General features: G+C 37.1%; 1 pseudogene; it reads right to left on the reverse strand.

Moving 5' to 3' along the window:
- Positions 1-2120: 2120 nt before the first annotated feature.
- On the reverse strand, positions 2121-3584 carry LOC143572526 (serine carboxypeptidase-like 50 pseudogene; annotated as a pseudogene).
- Between the last annotated feature and the right edge of the window lie 12429 nt (positions 3585-16013).

A 16013-nucleotide genomic window follows, 5' to 3' on the forward strand; every position in this document is an offset into this window, starting at 1 on the left:
GGCTTGGAACTTTTCTAATAGTTCCTCGAACCCATCAATTTGCCCAGTCGGCAAGCTCTCGAACCATACCCGCGCTGCGCCCGTGAGGCAGCGAGCAAACATATGACACCATGTTGGCATCGTCCAGCTCTATAGGTTTCCCGTGTTATAGAAACCTTGCAAAAAGTCATCTGGATCTGTTGTGCCATCATATTTGCCCAGACCACTTGGCATCTTGGTCTTGTGCTGGATGGGAGCCTGCGCGATGCGCGCAGTAAACTTTGAGTGTTTTACCAAGATGGCTGGTCTGTAGGGTGTGGTTACGTCCACTTGCCCTCTGACCGGTGGGCTGTACGGCATGTGCAGGTCCAGATCTGCTCTGGCTCCAGGCGCCATGTTCACAGGCGCGCGGAGCTGTGAGCCTCCTGCATGAGTATCCCGTGTCTTTCTCATGCTATGCACTTCTTCATCACTGAACTCAGTGTGTGCAGTGTGAACAGAATGTCCTTCTTCCGGCGCGCGCGGCCTTTTTGTAGTCTGCTTATCAAACGCTTTCCTTTGTGTTTGGTCGGCTAGCTTCTTCTGTTTGACCATTTCATTGTACTTTTCCATCAGACGCCGCTGCTCGTTTATGAGCCATTCATTCGGATCATTTGTTTCTTCTTCTGGACCCATTGGTCCTTTCAGTTTCGCGCCGGCCATATTTTGTAACGTGAGATCGTCTGGAGGAGTTTCAGTCTGGCCGTGAGGGGTTGTGACGAAGGGACGGTTGCTGGTGGTACGCGTAGAATCACGCGGAACCCTCAGAACCTGCTGTCCGTCGTTAACACCCTCACGTTCAATATCCTCCAGAGCTTGATCAACGTTACGAATGCCAGAAACCATGGTGATTGATTTTTTTGTAGATCTGATTAGATCTGATTGCCGTTTGTAACAGTGGATGGCGCCAATGAAGAAACGTGGATCTACTCGCTGGTAGCAGATCTACTTTCCTCGGGTGTGATTATACTATTTCACCGATGGTTCTTCTGGATCAATGTTCTTCCACCTACAAAACGAACAGCGCCGTTACTTACCCCTCAGAAAGGGACAGAGGGGTCCTCTTTGGGGTAACCCTCCGGCGTGAGAATAAGTATGTGTAGGAGAAGATAATAATCTGTGAGTAAGGGAAATGGGAGAGTATTGCTTAATAGCTGAATACTGTATGTTACTCTGTATGATTATGTGATTCTCTCTGTGTATGAGAAAGTAACTGACTAGGGCTGCCTGTCAGTGAATGTAATTGAATATGCTTCAATGTGAGTCAATGTGTGTCTGTAACTGTGTACGTTATGATGTATTTATAGTGCTAGGGTTTCCACTGATTGAGCTGAGACCAAATTATGGTTTTGTTGGCCTCCTCCAATCGATTTGCGCCACGTGTCCCTGGAGACACCTGGTGCTTTTTCGTTGGTTATGATCACGTGGTAACCCATGAGTCATGCTGAGCTGTCCACCTTTCACTTAGCAGCTGTCAACATCAGCATATCCTTATTCCTTAAAAAGATGCCTTCTGGAAGGTTGTCTGACGTGCACAATCAAGGTTGCCCTAATCCTGATTTGGATAAGGACGAGGTTGATTATGTGCATGTGTGATATGCGCCCATCCTGAGGATGCGCGGGGTCTTCTCTTTATTTTCACGCGCAGATGCGATACGCACAAGCATGTAATACGCGTCACGCACGGATGCCCCACGCGCAGCTGCGCCATGCGCAACTGTGATATGGGTGGGGCATGTATGATGCACGAGCATGTGATATGCGCCGCGCGCGGATGCGCCACGCACGATGTGATATGCATAAGCATATATGACGCGTGAGCATGTGATACGCGCGAGCATATGTGATGCATGAGCACATGTGATGCGTGAGCATAAGTGATGCTTGAGCATAAGTGATGCTTGAGCATATGTGATATGTGCAAGCATGTGATGCTTGAGCATAAGTTTTGGCTTTGTGCCTTGATAATATCTTTGATTTCTAATGTCTTGTATATATCTTGTGGGTTGACCCGCCTCGCTCGATGTTGAGGCGGGTACATACCTCTTCAGTGGTTGTGAACCACATCTTAAGCATTGGAATTGAACCCATCAAATAAGTATACAACTGAATCATAATACAGCAATGGCAATCATAAAGATCAACGTGTGTGATAGCTTCTTGAACTAGCAATATGCAAGACTACTACAACAGTTTCAAAGATCATGAGATAGACTTTGAACATTCTTATTACCAAACAATCCTCTATCAAGAACCCAATCCTCAATCATGGCTTGCGAGTTAACCGCCTGATCAGTTGGCACAAAATGGCCCGCACCCAACACCACCACATGGCTCAAATTATCCGACCTCTGCACATAACCAGCAAGCACATTATTCACACTCCAAACACTCCGTTCGGCTTCCAAAAACTTATCAAGCCCCTCCCACTTCATCTTCCTCACCCAAGACTCAACCGACACAACACCGTCTCTCAAATCACACTGACCTTGATACAACAATAACTTAGTATTCTTAACAACATACTCCACCATGTACCTAACACTCTTCATCACATCCGCGTGCAATGCATCCCCAACTACATCACTACATTCCTCAAAAGCCATCGATTCGTTAACTCCTAATGCCTTTTTAACCTCGGGGTCTTTCAAAAACTCTTCAACCCAATCAGAATGATAAGGAATCTGCCTCCTAAAATCATACAAAGTCGCTAAACCCGTCACCATTCCAAGAAAGTTCCAGACTTTGATTCTTGCATCTGTAGCTTCACTCCAATTACCATCATTAGTTAACTTTATAGCCTCAAGTTGAAGTTTTTCCATTTGGGTTTTCTGTTTCTCATTTATTAAACCAAGATTGTAATTATGCAAAGCATGAGTGCCTACTTGAATTGCCGGATCGGTCAACCCGTTTCCAATAGCTAACCCAAACAAATTTACCCGTTCTGACACAGGTAAACTCGGGTTTCTTTTAAGAATATAGTACCCGATTGCTGGAACATATTTTCCAGCGTAACTCTCACCGGTGATGTAAATACGGCGAGAATTAAACAACGGGTCTAAAGCGATAAACTTTCTTATCGCGATAAACAGATGTTTCGCTATGGTATTTTGGTCCCGTGGAATCTCTTCGGGTGTGGAAGCAATACTAAAACCGGTTCCATTCGGGTTATCAAGAAACAACAAGCCGAATATCCGGTTCCAAGAGCCGGGATTGGGTTCAAGTGTTAAAGAAGCCGTAACTCGCCACGGGCCGAGTTCGTAGAAGTTTCCGGTCATGGAGGAGCAGCCAGGGCCTCCTTGAAGCCAGATGACAAGTGGGGTGTTAGAGAGTGAAGTGTTGGTGGTGTTTTGGGCTTCATAAAAGGCGTAGAAGATGGCGGAACCGGTGGTGGAATTGACAGTGAGGTAGCCGGATTTGGTGGGTTGAGCTTGTTTAGGGAGTGCGGAGGGTGAAGATAAGTGGAAGAGGAGGGTGAGAGTGAGGATGAGTAGCGGTTTGATGGGCGTTGACTCCATGGAAGTGAGGTGTTTTGAGTTCATGCTGATCGGTTTGTTGTTTCGTAATGATGCTGGCTGCAAAAGTAAAAATAGATTTTAGTAGGATGAATAGCACGTATGTTAGAGCATTCTCCACAAGTTTATATCATATAGAATAGTTGTGAGTAAAGGAGATAGAGAAACTTTTGTTGATAAGCAAATTTCGAGAAACACTGTTTATCTTCTATAACTTTTAAATGTTATTTAATTTGGTTGTGCGTGGGGTAGAGAGAAAAAGTAATGATAAAAATATTAAAATATATTATTTAATTGTAAATGATAAAGAAAATATAGTGTTTTTTAGTGTAATTATAGAGATTGAGATAAAAATGCTGTTGGGAATGCTCTCAGCCCATTCCCTATATTTTTGTGAGGGGGATTTGTAAATTATATGGTATGATTATGAGTGGTTGTGAGTAGAGGAGAGAGAAAATGTTATAGATGAAAGTTAAATTTTAGGATTCACTGTTCATACCGTATAATTTTTTAATATTTTCTAAAAGTGTTTGTGAGTGGAGGAAAGAGAAAAGATAATGATAAATGTATAAAAAGTATTATTTAATTAAACAGGAGAGAAAAAATAGTGATTTTTAGTGTAATAATATGATATATAAGGATATAGGGTAGGGAATGGGTTGGGAATGCTCTTAGTGGGGAAACTAATAGAGACGAGTATATTAAAGGAAAATTAGTATGAACAGGTATATTAAGGGAAAACTAGTAGAGATGGGTATATTAAGGGGCTAAACTAGTTGGGATGGATATATTAGGTGGAACTAGTTGGAATGGGTATATAAGAAGGAAGGAGGGGGTGGGGTAAACTAATAGGGATGGATTAATTAGGGGGAAACTAGTAGGAAAGAGTATGATAGACTTTTGTTTTTTTGTCCATGTGTCTTCATTTAAGTGGTTATCGCCTGGTTATGTTTCCTACTCGTCTAGACTAGGTTTAAGTGCGTATTTCAGGAATATCTTGCAAAGTGTGTGTAAACTCGAAAATAGATTCTGAAATGTGTATTTTGGAAATTTTCCCTTTACGATAACTATCTAATTGAAGAGTAATATATCTCAAAACATTTGTGACGGTGTTTTATTTTTCTTTTTTACTTTTTTTTTTAATTTTTGTGGATAGCTTTTATTGCAACTAGTTATTAGGAGACTTCGAATGGCTTACCATCTGCATACTCGTAGCCAACATAGTCAATAATTGAATCCTTCATAAAGAAGTAAACGAATAGACACTTGTAGCCAACATAGTTCGGTTTCAGTCTCGAAGGAATCAATCAGTAATCGAAAATATTATGCACTTGTTTAGTCTTGAACTCAATTAAACGTAGCTTTCTCAAAATGTATTATCATCTCAATTGCAGTAATTTATCAAGAAACCCTTGAAACTATAGGAGGATACCAATCAAAATAAACTCATTGAAATTTTTATATCCCCCTTTTCTTAATAAATTTGGCAAGGTCTTGAACATTCTTCAAAAATCTCGAATAAGATCGTATAAACAGTCTTGTTCTCCCCTTCAACCAGTAGATACGCGTGAAAATTCGGCCGGAAAATATTGTTGCCAAAATGTATAAGAAGAATGCCCCCCTTATTCGGAATATCCCAGAAAAATTTTGTTTAAGAAAATATTTCTGAAATCTTTTTTTTTTATATCGGAAACACCCATTTTCCATGTGGTAAGCGAAAACACCCCTCATTTGCCAAGAAAATTTGTCATTCACTTAAAACTATCTCCATATGCCTAATCAAGGTCTTCATACGCTTGAATATGTATTCACCACACAATAAACGATTGAGGTTCATACGCTGACCGCACAACGTATGACCAATCTCATAAGTGAATGGCAGGAAACACCAAACGAATGACTAAGATCCTCATCGAATGGTCAGTTATTAATGAAAGCAAGTTCATGAAGGTTGTTTAGAGCGGTTACTAGCATTTTAAGCGAATGGGCTGTGTTTGATGTCTGATTCATTGATCTGTTGAACATTTAGGTCATTTCAAGTGTTTTAAGGACTGAATTGTTCGTATAGTTAGGGTTCGGAGTTTAATTGGTTCATTCGTGTGACATTCGCCATTTTTTATTTGTATTTGTATTCATTATGCCTACCTGTTTTGTCATTTCAATGTATTCTTGTTTGTCGTTCATCATTAATACAATATTCATAATGATTTAAGGTTATCTTTTGTTCATTTTCTATTCATTTTGATCAATTAATGAAACTCCAAGGTTTAAAGTTTTATTAAATTTAAACAATTTGAAAACTATCCAAGTATTATAACTTTATTCCATCGTTAACATATTTCAAAGTTAAGGGATTGAATTGTATTAATATTTTAATTTCTATTTTAAAATAATTGAAACTGCAAGGACCATTTGTGTAACTTAATTTAAATAATAATATAATATAAAACCCAACCCTCTTCACCCTCCCTCCCGTGCGTTTACCTGGCGTTAGATTCCAATGACCTAAAACAGTTTCCGACAACCATTTAACATCATTAAACTCGCGTATTAACTCAATTAAAGACTCGTACAACCTTAAACCATAAAGGAGAATTTGTAATCATCGTCAATGACACGTTATAACAACCAGTAATGGGTAATTTAAACTCGAAATCGCCGGATATATTTTAAAAATGCAATAACGAACAATTAACTCCATACGCTCCAATTGAGCCTATATAAAGCATCTAATTCATCATCTAAACTTGCTACTACCTTCAATTTCATCTAAAATACCTCTGAATTCTCTTACGATCGTCCAAGTTAGGATTCCGGCCAAACTCCGTTCACCATCAATCCATAACATTTCTAGGTAATCAACATATGCATTATGATCATTTTAGCCACATAATAAAACCCCTAACGTAAATTAACCGTACATGGAACCAATTTACAAAATTGAAAATCTAGGGTTTGAAGTATAAAAATGAACATGGGTATTAGTTTAAGTAATTTTGTTTCTGTTATGTTATCAAATATCAAGCCTGGTCCAACTGGTTAGTTCTCCTAGGTGTTGTCTTACAGACCCGGGTTCAAACCCGAGTCTACCGTTTTTGTTCTTTTATTTTTTTAAAATCACTTTTCTTTTATTATTAACCGAATTAATTTGTTAAAAATTATTATAAATTAAACATAATTATTTTAAATTAACTAAAATTAATTATTAACTAATTTTACCAATTTTCATCTAAAAACCTACTTTTCATACCCGTTAAGTTTTCGCGAAAACCATTAGTATTGTATTTGTTTCTATTTCGTTAATATTTATAATATGTTAAAATAAATGTATTCGGGAATAAAATTATATCGTTAAAATCAGTGTACCATAAATAATAAAATCCTCATATTAGTGATAAATCAATTAGTCAAATAATAGTAAAATAATATTAAAACGTTGAATTACCATTAAAATGCCATAGAATAATTAAATATATATTAAAATAATGCATAATCTCTAAAACTTAATTATTTAACTTGTATAATTCCGTTAGTTAGATTTTAATTATGTATTTTTAATTATAGTTCATGAGGTTCGATCGCTTCATTTTCTGGCTTTTGTTTCTATTTCATCTTCAATTTCAAATGTGAGTTTCTCACACCCCCTTTTTAACGCTTTTACACTTTGGGAGTAACATATATATCCTACCAAAACAATTGCTTAAGTATTCGTATATTCAAACTACAATTCATATCATGGACTTGTGTGTTACTTGATTATTTGCTCAAATCTCACTTGCATGTGGTAGCCTCAATAAGTATGATCATACGCTCCCCCTTTGCACTCAGGACCATTTTATTATGAGTGGAAAAAGACCTCATTATCTGAGTACGTTGGTTGTTATCAACTAGTATGGGCCTTACTTGCGTGATTATTACACATGTCACGTGGAATTGTATGATTTTATTATATATATATATATATGTGTGTGTGTGTGTGTGTGTGTGTGTGTGTGTGTGTGTGCTACAGGGATAGTCATTAGAGGATGCTGTTTTCGAGAAGACACTAGTACTTAGGTTATATTAATAAATAGACAAGTTGTTTAATTTTCTTATATTACCATGTATTTCTTGTTTATGAACTTGTGTACTTGACGTTTAAATAAATTAATGATAATACTGTCACTTAATATTGTCACATGTGTTTTGAGCAATCTTTACGCCACACTTAGGCATTTTCCCTTTAAGCCGGGGTGTTACAATTCGTTTGAAGTTACTGGATAATTAACATCGTGTATGATCGAATTCAATTCGTCAAGTTGTAAGTGAATGATTATTTGATCAATTGGATCAAAATGGTTAAATTCGATTGGTTTGGATTTCAATTCAGTAATGGCGGGAGTGAACAGTGCTTATAGTTGATGAAGTTTGACTTGACTAGCTCAAAATTAAACTTTTCTTTGGACGATGAATTGATGTTTGAAGATGTGTTGGTTAATCATTTGATGAATGGATAGTGAGTTGGTTGTTTTGGTTGATTTTGTTATGGATTAGATGGTTAAAGATAAGAAAATGGTGATTAGTTCATACGTTGGTTTTATGAGTTCATTCGCTAGAGTTATGAGTTCATACACTTGATCAAAAGTTTAATGTAACCGTCGTAACTACCTATTCGCTTGATCTGTCTCTGATAACTATTCATTATTTGCTTCCGAGATAGTTCATTTGCTTTCAAAATAGTTCATACGATGCTATTGTTTATCCGTTGCCATGCGTTGACCATTCCCCTGTCTCATTCGCTGATTATGGCTTATTCAATCGCTTGATTCTGTCACACCCTGACCAATGTCGGAACATGCCGAGGCATAACGTATTGATTGAACAGTAGCTCAACAGACACTAATTAAAGCGACAATAGTTATTTAATTTAATTAACATTAAACACGTACACAATTATAATAACTGAATCGTATTCATAATTTGAATAAATATCCTAAGACCAACTAACCCTCTTCGATCTTGATTACATCAAATACTTGAACCTGTAGCATGTATAAAAATAAAGTTTGTCAACACGAATGTTAGTGAGAATACATAAGTTTGAGTTTATATATATATATATATATATATATATATATATATATATATATATATATATATATGGAGAGGATCAAGAGAAAACCCACCTTTAGAGAGAAAACTTAAACACTCCTAAAGAATTATTTTTAATTAAAAAAAAATATATTTTCAAAATTCTGTTTTAGCCATTATTCTTATATTTTCTTATATTTCACTCGAAAAATATAAAAAAAAATAAAAAAAACCGTTGTAATGCACATACTTATTACTGTGCGATACCGTTGTATTACACATGTGTATTACTATGTATTTTTGAGTTTAATAGTGTTTTATTGCATATATTCAATATTTGTGTATTATATATGTGTAGTAGTGTTGTGTTATATGGAAAAAAAAATAATAATAAAATAAAAGTCGATGTGGTGCACATGTGCGTTAATGTTATATTACACATATGTACTAATGTGTATTCGATGTGTGTATTAGTCTTATATTGCATATATACAATAGTGTGTATCAAATATGTGCAATAGTGTTGTATTCTATGCAATACAAACACTTTTGCATATATGCAATGCACACTATTACATATGCGCACTATACCGACGAGGTTACCGACAAGGTTTTTTTTTTAACCAATAACAATATATAAGAACAATGGAAAAAAAAGAAACTTCAAAAAAAAATTTTTTAAAAAGTTCAAAATAGTTTTTTAGAAGTTTTTAGTTGTTTTTAAGTTTTCTTTTTAAGAGGAGGTTTCACTAGAACCACCCCAATATATATATATATATATATATATATATATATATATATATATATATATATATATAATATATGTATATAGGGTAAGGATCCTAAGAAAGCCATTGGCAAATTGAGAACTTTGAGAACCATTTTGGACCACTAAAAAAACTCTCGAAAAGAATATTAAAAAAATTATAAAACAAACAAAACCGAAAATTTTAAAAAAGTATAAAAACCAAAATTCTTATATTTCATTCCGGTTTCATTAAATAAAAAAAACCGAAATTTTTTTTCTTTTTATATATATATAGGATAAGGATCCTAAGAGAACCCTTGACAAATTGAGAACTATTTTGGACCACTAAAAAGAACCCCTAAAAAAATATTTAAAAATTTTTAAAAAAACAAAAATTTTTAAAAAGTAAAAAAAACCAAAATTATTATATTTCATTCCGATTTCATTAAAAAAACCGATTTTTTTTGAATTCGTATTATACCTATACACATATGTATACTTTTATTTAATCTCTAGTTACGTAATATACACATATGTACATTATCATTTACCTTAAATTATACATATGTGTATAGGAAAAAACATGTGTGTACATATTATACATATATGTATAATAAAAAAACTGATTTTTTTTTCTTTTTAATTCGTATTATAGCTATACACATATGTATACTTTCATTTAATCTCTAGTTATGTAATGTACACATATGTACATTATCATTTACCTTAAATTATACATATGTGTATAGAAAAAAAACATGTGTGTACATATATGTACATATTATACATATATGTATATGTATAATTTAGCTAAACCGAGAATTTTTTTTTACTTTTTTTTTAGAAACCGGGATGATAAATAAGAACTTTAGTTTTTTAATTTTTTTATTTTTGTGTTTTTTATGATTTTTTTTAATTTTGGGTTTTTTTGTGGTCCAAAATGGTTCTCATAGTTCTCAATTCCCAAAAAGTTCTCACATGATCCTGATCCTATATATATATATGTATGTATGTATGTATATGTATGTATGTATGTATGTATGTATAATCACAGTTCATATGTCAATTATGAGCATTACAATTTTTATGAAAATGTAAACAACTAAATAGATATGGACCCGTTCCTATTGATACGAAATCGTTGTACTTGGGTAAATGTATATCATACTAGATGAGAATAGATGAGGATGAGATACCAAAGACCAAACCTAAAATAAACGTTTAATAACATAAAGCATAATCATAGAGCATGCAACGAACACATATAAGCATATATTGAATTGTGTTTTGAATAGATAAGGCAATAAAAACATGAGTAAAAGTGAATAAGGTATACATGCTACCCCCAAAATGTAAAAGGTAGAAAACCGGGATATGCAAACTCACCTGGATAATGGAAAGCAGTGAACAGAAGATGGTACGGTTAAGGTGAACTAGTTAGTTCCACGAGAGGTATCAACTATTTATCTTAATTTAAAGGTATGTAAGAAATAAATATATAATCGAAAATAAATGCACTAGACACGATGGAATGGGTTTATGACGGATTCGGGATTGATAAAGTGTTTAAAAGAAAATATATTTTATATTAACTTTATTTGAAATGGAAACAAAAACAGTTGCACACACACACACATATATATATATATATATATATATATATGTATAATATTTACAAGTTTCTCTCTTTTTTTATAATAAAAGCCAATATTATAAGTATACCTTTACTTATTTAAATATTTCATCACTTATGTAAAACGTGAGCACTTGTTTGAAAGACTAGTGGTGAACGTTTGGTTAGACGAGTAAGAATTATATATATATATATATATATATATATATATATATAAGTATATATCTTTTAAATTTGCATTAGGATTTTAGATTGAGAAAATATAAATTTATGAATATAATAATATATACATATTTATATACACGTACGAAAATGTTAATTGGTAATTTATTTTGCAAGTTTAATGGGGTTTGTGTAGGTTCCCAGCCGGATCTACACGGAATATCTCGTTCTACGTAGGTGCGGAATCCCTACGTAAGACGATACGAGCGTAGAAGACGATACACGTTAAACACAATCAAACACACGTTACAATAAACAAAGAACATGTTGTATTGCAACTAGAAACACGTGATACACCGATCACTGATTACACGAATTCTAAAACAACTTCTTCAAACAAGCCGTAACCTATCCGTATTTATCATACGACAACTTCGCCTAACATGTTTAGGCGAAGTTGTCACAAACTTCGCTTGTTCAACAAGTTCGCCCATATCAGGCGAACTTGTGAGACAACTTCGCTTAAATCCAAATACAAAACATACTAACTCGATTACAGACACTATATACTGAACTACTGACATCATGTACCAACAGACTCCCCCTTGACAGTAGCTTCATATCTCTATCTTCAAACACGTGTCTCGTAATCCCAAAACTCTTGTATCTTCCATCTTCAAGCACGAACGCCTTCTCGTACACAAACTGAAACTACTCTTTGATATTTCTTTGCTTCTTCTTTCCAAGCAGGAATGTAAAATATCTTTTTCTCGTTCAGCACCTGCAGATCAGCTTGAGACAAATTCACTAAATGCATAGGATCATATACTCTCATCAGCTCTTGTTCATCTTCATCTTCCATTACTGCTTCAGCTGTTTCACAATCAACGTACCACCATTTCAGATCTTTGAGCACATCCTTGGGCATTTGTTTCATCGGCACTTCTTTTAGACACCGGATCGGCTTATACTTCATTATCATCCAAGGCTTGCCATCTGCTCTCATTCCTCTATCTTTGTCTTCAACGAGCTTTCCTTTCTGTGGTTTCAACAGCTCGAACTTTTTCTCCTTTATGCTTTCCTTCCAGACTATCTTCCCAATGATCCTAGCCATGTTATCATCACTCCTGTTTATCAACCCCAACCTGGCTAAGTCCTTCACTTCACACTCAGGCAACGTATTCAACGATCTCAACAACCTCTTGAAATACTGAACCCCATCATACCGTTTAATCACAAAAAGCCTCAACTGCTCATCATATAACCAGCATATAATCCCATTTTTCGATTCAGCATAACCCCTGATGTTGTAACTTTTCTTGAACATAGTAGGGATGCCGGTTTCTTAGTCTTTACGAACCACTGAGCGTAGCCTTCTTTCCATCTTGGCTGCTCCTCCCATTCCGTCTCATCGCCTCCCATATCTGACTTATCAACTTCCGGAATCTCGTGCTCAACGTTCTCCTCCACAATCTCTCTTTCTTCAATCTCACTATCAATGACAATCTCAGCCCCAATCTTCTCAATCTCTTCAACCGGTAACACATCGTCGTCACCTACAATATCATCATCCATTATCTCCTCAGCATCCACAACCACCACATCATCACCCCCTGAACCGCCAGTTGCACTCGTTGACTCCCCCTGAGATGTGGAAGTCCCAAGAGCTTGTTCAGTTCTTGGCAACTCTCCACCTGCACCTTTCGATGCATTGGGATCATCGTCTCGATCGTTGCTCTTTTTTGTCCTCAGCTCGTCACCTTTACAGCTCGTCTCCCCCTGAGATGCCAAGAACTGTTTCAAGGCATCAATTATTTTACCATGCTCGATCAGGAGGGACGACTGAATCTGATTCTCCGCAACGAGGCGCTGAATAGCAAGGGTCTGGATAAGATTTACTCTTGATTGTTCTGCCACGACCCTTTCAAGCGCTGCTATTCTTTCCGAGTAGGATAGGGTTGCATCAAAATCAAACCTCAGATGTGATATGTCTTGAGCGTACGGAGGAGGGATTCCCAATGTAACCGTCACCTCAGAAACAGGTGGAAACGTAACCGCAGGTGGTATCGTAACCGACAACCCTGCAGTAGCAACAACTGTCGACTCAACAAACCTTGCTACGACCTCCGATGAAGTAAGAGTTGGAGGTGGCAAGGACACAATCTCCGGAGCCGAGAGCTGGAATGTAGTGGGTGGTATGCCAAACGAAGATGAGGTAGTCACCACGGGAACATCCGTGGCGCTTGGCCCTGTAACTAGCAATGGTGTAGGGACTATAGTCATACCAGACAGTGCGGGTGGAGTGAAACGAACCACCCTTGAGCTCTCACCAGCTCCCGAACCTGCACCTGCCCTTTCCCTTCTCGATCTACGGACCAACTGATGTAAATCTTCCTCAAAGTCCGAATCACAGTCATCATTGTCTCTCTTCCTCTTCCCATGAATCCTTTCTTGTGTAACTAAAATCCGTCTAACTTCAGCCACATCATCATCTGAAGAATCAGAATCAGCCTCCGTCGTAGCTGCCATAGCAACATTCACACTAGTAACCCGTGCAACCGAGACTTGCACCTCTTCCTCAGGATCAACACGTTCCATATCGAATAAACCTTGACCGCCAAAAGTAGCTTCAAGGTCTACAGTTTCCTCCGGTGCCACAACAGGAGCAGCAGGTAAAGGTTGTTGTACCTCAAGTGGTGGTTGAGGTGCTCCAGCCTGTTGTGATGCCGGATCCCGAAACTCATCCCCACGAGCTGGGACATACTCTGGATTGATCAAGTACCCAAATAATGGAGTATGTCGAGGACGGAGCTCAGGTTTGCTCCTCGTACTTGATGATCTGCACTGAGTGAAGATCCTCTTGCTTACACTCTCCACATATCTAATCGGGCGGCGCTGAGGTAACGTGGGAGCAACGTGATTCAAGATCATTTGCAGGAATCTTGGATACATCAGAAATCTCTCACGCGCCACCGCTCGTCTTTGACGGTCTATCTCGTAGAACACCATCTGACTAAAGCTATAACGCTTATTGTAAGTCAGTGATGTCATTGCCGACTGCATGGTCGCACCCATTCCATCTGTACCAGCCTTTCTCCCTGACATACACACGATCATTACGTGCATAAGAAATCGCCATTGGTCTAACAAGAATCCCTTTCGTCTTTGAGTATCTCCCAATGGACCAGAATATCCCATTCTCAGAAAAGCACCATCTCTGAATGGAGCCACGAAGTCTGTAGGATCGTCTCTCGTTTCATCCCCAAACTGCAAAGCCACCCTGATCTGCTCAGATGAGAACTGCACTATTTGATTGTTAACCGTTGCACGCATAACCGGGGGCTCGACTCGACAGTCATATTCCACTGTCTGCCAGAAATCTTCTATGTTTGGCAAAGAGATAGGCAGTGTTGTAGTAATAGCGTGGAAGATACGCGAGCGGATAAGAAACGTGATGATTTCGCGGAAATCATCAACACCGCTCGTATCCGGGTCCAGAGTAATGTACATGTTATGCCCCGGGAAAAACTGCCGATTGTTCTCTCCTCCTTCGTCACCTCCAGCACCACCTGCTCCAGCAACAGCTGCCATTTCTGCAACAAAAACAGTCTAAGTTAGAGAATCGTCAAGTCAAATCACAAGTTCGCCTATTACCATGAGCGAAGTTATGATTTATCCTGTAAAGGCGAAGTTATGGGTGGGGCGAAGTTGGGAACAACTTCTCCTTAACTTTAAGTTCGCCTGATAACAGTTAATATAAAAATTAAAAGGGCCAGGCGAAGTTAATGATAACTTCGCCTAACCACAACTTCGCCTCATATACCGTTACATAATTAAATATCAGGCGAAGTTAAACCTTAGGCGAAGTTAAGGATAACTTCGCCTAAACTGTAACTTCGCCTGAATATGAATCGGCAACAGTTTAGACGTTCAAACGAAGTGATTTTGGTCAATTTGGAGATTGCGGACTCAACCAAAACATGTTTTTGAGACGATCTAGACGATCAAGTTGATTACGACCACGTGAAAATAAGTTTGAAAAGCGGGTGTTGAGGTTTCGAATGAATGGTGTCAGTAACTGATCAAAACGACCTTTGATTAACGCCATTGTCAGTGATTATACGATATGATGACACTACACACCTTTAAATCGGATTAGAAACTGAGAAAAACAACAAGATGTGATTCGAGATATAACTTCGCCTAGGTTACTGGAAGATAAGTTCGCCGGTTTTAGAAAATAATAATGAGTTTGACCAAAAAAAAATTCTTTATATAGGGTCAAGGTTATACAGGCGAAGTTAGGGTTAACTTCGCCTGTCCCATAACTTCGCCTCTTCCCTCAACTTCGCTCAATATGAAACTTTACCAAACAGACCCTTATAAATTAAACATTATGCCATTAACCTTTAAAACTTCCTTTAAAGAGTTAACTGATCCGATCAAGAACCAAGTAACCAGGTATAAAATCATACAACTACATAAGTAGAATAAATTTTAAAAATAAAGTACACGGGATCAAATTTCAGTCTCGACAGGGACTACCAAGTTTTAGAAAAGATCCGAACAGGAATCATACTAATTAAGTGACTGTCACACAGATCCATGTTCAGCTGTATTATGACATAAAGAAACAGGTTGTAAGCAGGTAAATAACTTAAAATGGTTTTCATTGCTTCTGTGATACGGGTTAGGTTCAATTTAGCTCAAAATATAAATGGGCAACACATCAGAGATTATGATGTCTCCTATCTATTCTCAAAGCGTATTTGGCTTTCCCCAAGTCACCCCGAGTTGACCTCGACCCGTAGTGTCTGATTAAATTGTAAGTACACGTTGATCTGTAGAGTCTTCTTCCCGTTCTCTT

This window comes from Bidens hawaiensis, unplaced genomic scaffold, assembly GCF_021521415.1.
Source record: "Bidens hawaiensis isolate Kalapana, Puna unplaced genomic scaffold, B.hawaiensis_p1.1 tig00025962_1, whole genome shotgun sequence".
In the NCBI taxonomy this organism is placed as follows: domain Eukaryota; kingdom Viridiplantae; phylum Streptophyta; class Magnoliopsida; order Asterales; family Asteraceae; genus Bidens; species Bidens hawaiensis.